We start from the raw sequence: 7,533 nt of genomic DNA on the forward strand, positions 1-7,533 counted from the left end.
GTGTGGGATTGTCTGGACCTTTGCCAGAAATGGTAAAGGGTATGTGCTTATTGCCCGCTCTGTGGGATATTCTGGACCTTTGCCAGAAATGGTAAAGGGTATGTGCTTAGAGCTTGCGATGCTCTGCCGGCCCCCTTTGACTTCACCTAGACGTGGGTGGATGGAGCTCCCAAACGTGGGAGACTTTTGTCAGGTGGTCATTCAGAAATGGATGAATCACATTCTGACTGAGATCCCACTACACCTTCTATATGTTTGATATGACATCCAGAGTTTTGGTGAGTTGTTTCTGTTCATGCTCTGGATAAGAATGATATGATTACAATGTCAAGGACGACGTTTGAGCTTCTGTACGGTATTTGTTTTTTATATGCTCTGAAATGCTTCATTCACTGATGATTTTTGCTTCGAAATGTTCCATATGTCGTTGATATGCTTCGGAACATTTTATATGCCATTGATAAGCTCCGATATGTTCCATTTGTATTGATATGCTTCGAAATGTACCATTTGCCATTGATATGATCCGGAACATCTTGTACGCTATTGATATGCTCCAATTACTCTGTGCTCCATTTGCTATGAACTGATATGTTCTGAAATGTCCTATCTGCCATTGATATGCTCCAATTACTCTGTGCTCCATTTGCTATGAACTGATATGTTCTGAAATGTCCTATCTGCCATTGATATGCTCCAATTACTCTGTGCTCCATTTGCTATGAACTGATATGTTCTGAAATGTCCTATCTGCCATTGATATGCTCCAATTACTCTATGCTCCATTTGTTATGAATCAAATATGTTTTGAATGATATGATACATATGATTTTGTATCTAATGAGATGGTATCCTTGAGAATTCTTGTATTCTGCCTTGCATTATGATATCTTACTTGTTTGAAACCGTTCCTTTTGTTCTGAATATGCTTTGTTACTTGCTGAGCTATTTTTAGCTCACTCCGTTGTTATATAAATCTTTCAGGTCAGCTTGTCACTCTTTGAGATGTTTGAATTGGGCTGAGGCAGTGGAGAGCTATTCAGAATTATGGGCAAGTCTTGTTGGTTGTTATGCTATTGTTGTATAAGCATATTTTGTATGTAATGAAATGTTGTTGATGAATCGAAATGGATATACTGTGTAAAAGTGTTAGAAGATCTCTCTAATTTGGAATTTCGGAATGTTAAATCTAATTTATGACGATATGAACTTGTGGTGAATAGTTGGAGTTCTGATTGTATAATTTATTTAGCTGGTGGATTTATAAATGTTGTTCATGTTTGTCAAGTCGGCTTGGGTTGCCATAAATGTGAATTATCGAGTGATGTGATATATGATTATAAACTGCATAGGTTTTATAGATGCGAATTTGATAGAATGTTTTCAGTTTCCTCAAATGTTAGTTTGGATCCTGGATTAGTTGCGATGAAAATTTTAAATATCATGGATATTTTGAGGGGGCGTGACACATTCATTTTAGCAAGCTACTGCATCATCTATCGAAGATATTGGGATTCGGATGGACCGATTTGAACAAAGACAAGAACAGCTTGAACATCGACAAGATCAAACCCTATCTGAGCTACAGCAAATTCATCGACAATTTGACTTTTTATTTAGGCACTTTAATTTTCCACCTCCTGAATGAGCTTGTATATGAACACAATCACCTATTGTTATTATAAACTCTTTATGTTACTCACCATGATGCCCTTTGCCTTGATCCTTGATATGGTTACCTGATGTATTTATTTGTGAGCATATGCAGAGTTACAAACATCTCTCATTGTTTAATCTCGTTATTCATTGTCAGATTTTACATTAAAACTAAATGTTTTTATAACTACTTTGAAAACCTTGTGCCTTGGTTTCCATGTTAAATATGATTTGAGAACATGATATACCAATGCAGTTGATGAGTCATGACATTGTCATGATATTATTATTGCCATAACACTAAACATCAACTAGCTGATATTTTTACAAAACCTCTAAGTGAAGAATAATTTGATTTCATAAGAGAATTAGGAATGTTGATGTATCCGAATACATAAACTTGTTGAAATTATTTTTCGGACTTTATTGATTGATTGATCAATTTCACTTAATTGTTATGATGATTTTACACAATTACATGTTAGAAATTATGTATATGAATATAAAAATTTTCATGATGATAAGCATGTTTTGTCTTTATGATCATATTTGAAAATCAATAGCACAGTCTTGTCCGAATGCATGAAAGTCTTAATTTCATTTTCGGATTCTCTTAAAAATCAAAGTTTCTCGATACATTATCCTCTTCCGGACTTAATAAAGCATATGTCATAACGAGTTTAATTCTCATCATTGTTGACATATGAAAAACATCTCTCGTACACCTATGTGAAGAATATGCTTTAAAGAATTGGATTTAATAAAATAATTCCTGATTATATGAATGATAGTGTTTTTACTAACAAGGATTCATTTCTAATACATATCTTGATCCTTGTGAAAATGAAGCAAGATTTAATCTCTCATCAATTTTAACTTCATTTAAAGTAAACTCACAAATAGATGGTGGAGATGTAGGGTAAAAACAGAATTGATATCTCCATGTCATGGTTGCATAATTGACTCACTATTGAAAATGACATTAACCTAATAAAGGCATCACACTTATACTCAAAATTCGCTTATATTGTTCTCCTGGTATTGCAATTACCATGCTTTTTGTTGATGACAAAGGGGGAGAAATATATGAGTATTAATGTCATGCTTGCATCACCAAGAGATATATGAATTGCTATGCTATGATTGCTATAATTTGCATTATGCCTTGTTTGTATCATGTCAAGATATCAAACAAAAAATCTTACTTCGCAGTTTTACATGTTGATATCTTACAATATGATGAATTGCTACTATTACCATCATTCAAACTTGTAATGTAAAATTTGAAAATGAATGTCAAGCCTTGACATCATCTTCAGAGAGATACACCATGATGGGAATCCTGATGGGAGTATTGATAAGTTTAAATGATTTTAACTTATCAATATGTCTCTTGAATTCAAAGGTTTTGAATTCAAGAATAACTTATCTCAAGTATGGCATATAGACAGGGGGAGTTAAGGTTAAATCCATTATCAATTGATTGTCATCATAAAAAAGGGGGAGATTGTTGAATCTCGGATTTTGATGATGAAGTCAATTGTCATTTGTTATCTAATCTATATGTTGAGATAAGTGTGCAGGATTAACTATGATGAAAGTAAGATATGCAGTAGGAGTTACGCCGGAGTCAAGACAATGATCACGTTGGGAGTTCGAGAGTTCAACGGAAGTTCGGACAATCGTCGGAAGTTCTGCGGGAACAAATCCGAGAAGTCTATGAGCTTGCCAAAGAAGCTCGTCGGAACTCGCCAAGTGGATCGTCGTAAGTCCAGAAGTTTGCCGGAAGTCCGTAGGAGCATCACCGAGGGTTCATCGGATGATCGACGGAAGTTCGCCGGAAGCTCGCCGAAAGAAGCGATTGACGCACCGGAGCAAGTTGCAGTAAATGTCTTAGGAAATATCGTAGTTAGCATAATGATTAAGTTGGAAATGAGAGATGATCCCATTAACTTAATCTTGGGGCAATTAGGCCCCTTAATAACCCAAATTGGGCCGAATGGATCAAACCATTCGGACCCTGATTTCTGCCAGGCGGTTGAACCGCCCCAGCCAGGCGGTGGCACTGCCTAGGCTTAGTCTCCAAGCGAGACTGGGCGGTGCACCACCCCTAACAGGAGGTGGCACCGCCTGAGCTCGGTCTTCGAGCTTTGGTAGGAGGTGCAACCGCCCCTGACAGGAGGTGGCACCGCCTAGAGGCTCAGTCTTCGAGCTCTGCCAGGTGGTGCAACCGCCTCAGTCAGGCAGTGCAACCGCCAGATCCTGGAATTCCGAGAATTGACAATTTTAAGCTCGGAATTCAAACTGGGTTGGGGCCTATAAATACCCCACCCTTTCAGCACTGAAAGGGCACTCAAACACACCAAAATCCTGATCTTATTCTGTGATTTTTAGTGCTCAAAATTATTGTAAAAGCCAAAAGTTATTCTCCCTCTTTTCTTCCAAGTTCTGATCTTTAAAGAGAGGAGAGTGTTGAATCTCAGATTTTGATGATGAAACTAATTGATTGTGTTTGGATGTTTAACTGCATTTTGAGTGATGCAGGTCTACTCGATCAGGATTAGACAATTAAGGCAGGAGGAATTGACGTTGCGTCGGAGGAGATCACGTTAGGATATTGGATGGCAGAAGGCTTCGGACGTTGGGCATCGGGCCAAGAGCGGAATTGCGCCAAGGATATCGGCGTTGCGGAGGTCAACCGTCGATTGGGCAACAAGCCGCAAGAGAGGACGATGCGCCGAAGAATCGGACGAAGCGCCAACCAATGATGTGCCGAGCAACAGAATGTCAATTCGCTTTATAATAATTGTCTAGATCGGAGTAGAGTTTTTGCTTGTGTGTGCAGGATTAACTATGATAACGACGAAGACATAAAGCAAAACAAAGTGTTGGAGTTAAGCGCGAAGGATTCGTTGGGAGTTCGAGAGTTCGACGGAAGTCCGAAGGTTCGTCGGGAATGTTGCCGGAACTAGCCGAGAATGAGTAGGGAGTTTGCCGAAGGGTTTTTCGGAAGCTCGCCGAAAGGTTCGTTGGAAGTTCGCGGAGCTCACCGAGAAAGATCGGAGCTTGCCGAAGAAGCTCGTTGGAACTCGCCAAGATCAAATCGTGAAGTCTAGGAGCTTACCGGGAGTCCGCAGAATGGTTTTCGAGAGTTTATCGGAAGACCATCGGAAGTTCGCCGGAAGCTCGTCGGAAGAAGTCTTGACTTACGGACTTTGTAATAGCTTAGAAAATATCTTTAAATTTGTAGTTAGCACATTAATTAGGGTTAGGATTAGGTGTTAATCCTATAACCCAAGTAGGTACCAATTGGGCCCGAGTTCGGACTGGTTTGGGCCAAGTTTGGAGCCCAACCAGTGAGTTGATTTGGCCTAGGCGGTGGCACCGCCCAGCACCCGAGAGCTGGGCGGTGACACCTCCTGGGCTGGGCGGTTGCACCGTCCAGCACCCGAGCGCTGGGCGGTGGCACCACTTGGTTGGGTGGTGGCACTACCAGCATCGGGAACATAAGAGAATTCAAATTTTTGGAGCCCAAATTTGAATCCTCTTGAGGCCTATAAATACCCCTCAAGTCTCAGCTGAGAAGATAACTTTTTGTGCAGCAAGTGATTGAGAGAAAAGTCTTAGAAGAGTCTTTGCCTTTCTTGTTTTCAATTTGCTAGTGTTCACCTCCTTCTTTCTTACTGAAAATCTGTAAGAGAGTAAACCACTTGTAAAAAGTTGTAAGAGGGGTATTTGCCCCTCCATTTCAAGAGATTTGCTAGTGGAAGGTGGGAGCCTCATCGAAGAGGGGCCTCGCAAGTGGATGTAGGTCATTTGACCGAACCACTGTAAAATCGGCGTGATTTCTGGTTTGCATTTACTTATTGTCATTTACATTACTACAAACCATTTGCACTTTTATGCTCTACTTCTTTGTCTCCGTCTTACTTATCTCTTCAAGTTAAAATGCATTCGAAACGGTTTCAAACGAAAATGTTACTTTTATCGTACGAAGTTTTTGAAAGTGTTTAAATCGTCAAAAGTTTATCACACTTTACCGCTGCACTAATTCACCCCCCCCCTCTTAGTGCCGCTCCGATCTTAACAGAGAGAAAATTCTATAAGGGTTGTCTCCTAAGCCCGTCAAAAGGAGTGAAACTGTAAAAGGGTGGTTGGCCTTCGCCTATTGAAGGAAGGCCTCTAGTGGATGTCGGTGACCTCGTCGGTGGAGGAAACCAAAAGTAGATGTAGGTCAAGATTGACCGAACCACTCTAAATCTCGGTTTGCATTTACTTTGAGCATATTATCTTTATTGCAAACCTCCTCAAAAGCTTACTGCTTTCTACGCATATACGATTGGGTTTCAAGCTTTGCACTTTCCGAATCGGCGTTTAGACGTAAATCAGTTTTATCGTACGATCATCATATTTCAGATTGCGTTTACATTTTGATTTCTATCATAACTGCAAACTGCCTTTATATCCTTGCTTTAACTGCATCTCGCTTAATCAAGTGATTTACGAATCAGCATTTAGGTGTAAATCAGTTTTTTCGTACGAATATCATATTTCAGTTTGCACCTACTATCTAATTTGAACCATAACTGCAAACTGCATTTATATCTTTGCTGCATCTCGCTTAATCAAAAGTTAAAGTAATTTACGAATCGGCTTTCTTACTGAAATCACTTTTATCGAACGAACGCAGTTTTTTTTTAATCGTAGAAGGTTTTCCGCTGCACTAATTCACCCACCCCCCTCGTAGTGCTCTTGATCCTAACAAATATTAGGCATCACTTTATTTGAGATCATGTCACTAATCATGATGTAATCTTAAAGTTTATCGATACAAAACATCAATTAGCCGATATTTTTACAATGCCTTTAAGTGAAGAATAATTTGATTTTATTAGAAGAGAGTTAGGAATGTTAATATATTCCAATGCATGAATTTGTTATATTTTGTTTTCAAACTTTTTTGATTCTTTGATCAATCACTTAAATTCTGCACTGCGAATTTTACATGACAATAAGATTGTGTGCCTCAATATCATATTTACTTTCTTGATTGAATATTAATAAGTTTTAATCATACATCGGATTCTTAATCTTTGAGTACTATAAAGCATTAATGATTTTGTCTCATACAAGTAGTGATGAAAAGCTATGACAAAACACTTTATAAATGCATGAATTTGATGCATATTTTCTTTCCAGACCATCTTTCACTTAATGTATTTCTTGAATGGAGCTTTCCTGAGTCTATGCCATATCAAGTTTATTTCATATCCTTTCTTCATCACTTAATGATTTTTTATACATAGAAGTCATTGACAAATGCATCTCTCATGGATTTATCTCTTATAAATTTTTATTGAAAAATGGATTTGAAATGATGATTCTTTCACATGAATTCCTTCTTAATGAAGGAAGATTTTTTTTTTTAATGCTTGCAAGAATGAGGATTTAATTTCACATGAATATCTTGATCCTTGTGAAAAATGAAGCATGATTTAGTGAAACTCGTTTATCATTTTTGACTTCCTTCAAAGTTAGTTCAAAATGATTTTTCCTCCTTACTTTCCTCCTTCATACGAAGTCTTAATGAAAAATAAAAAGGGAGAAGTTAACGGAAGCCATCTCGTTAAATATTTATAACTTTTAATGAGAACTTTTGAATGATATCGTATCATGAACGCTTGAAATATGATTTGTATGAATTTCTTCACAATTTGAAATATGACATAAATTTTTACCACACTTGCATTTATTGTTGAATCATTCTCCTTTTTGTTGATGACAAAGGGGGAGAAATAATTCCAAAATATAGTAAATTGATGATAAATGTATGCAATTTTACCCTTGAAAATGTTGCATGTTATCTTTTCTTCATTA

The sequence above is a fragment of the Musa acuminata genome, chromosome BXJ2-9 (assembly GCF_036884655.1).
Source record: "Musa acuminata AAA Group cultivar baxijiao chromosome BXJ2-9, Cavendish_Baxijiao_AAA, whole genome shotgun sequence".
In the NCBI taxonomy this organism is placed as follows: domain Eukaryota; kingdom Viridiplantae; phylum Streptophyta; class Magnoliopsida; order Zingiberales; family Musaceae; genus Musa; species Musa acuminata.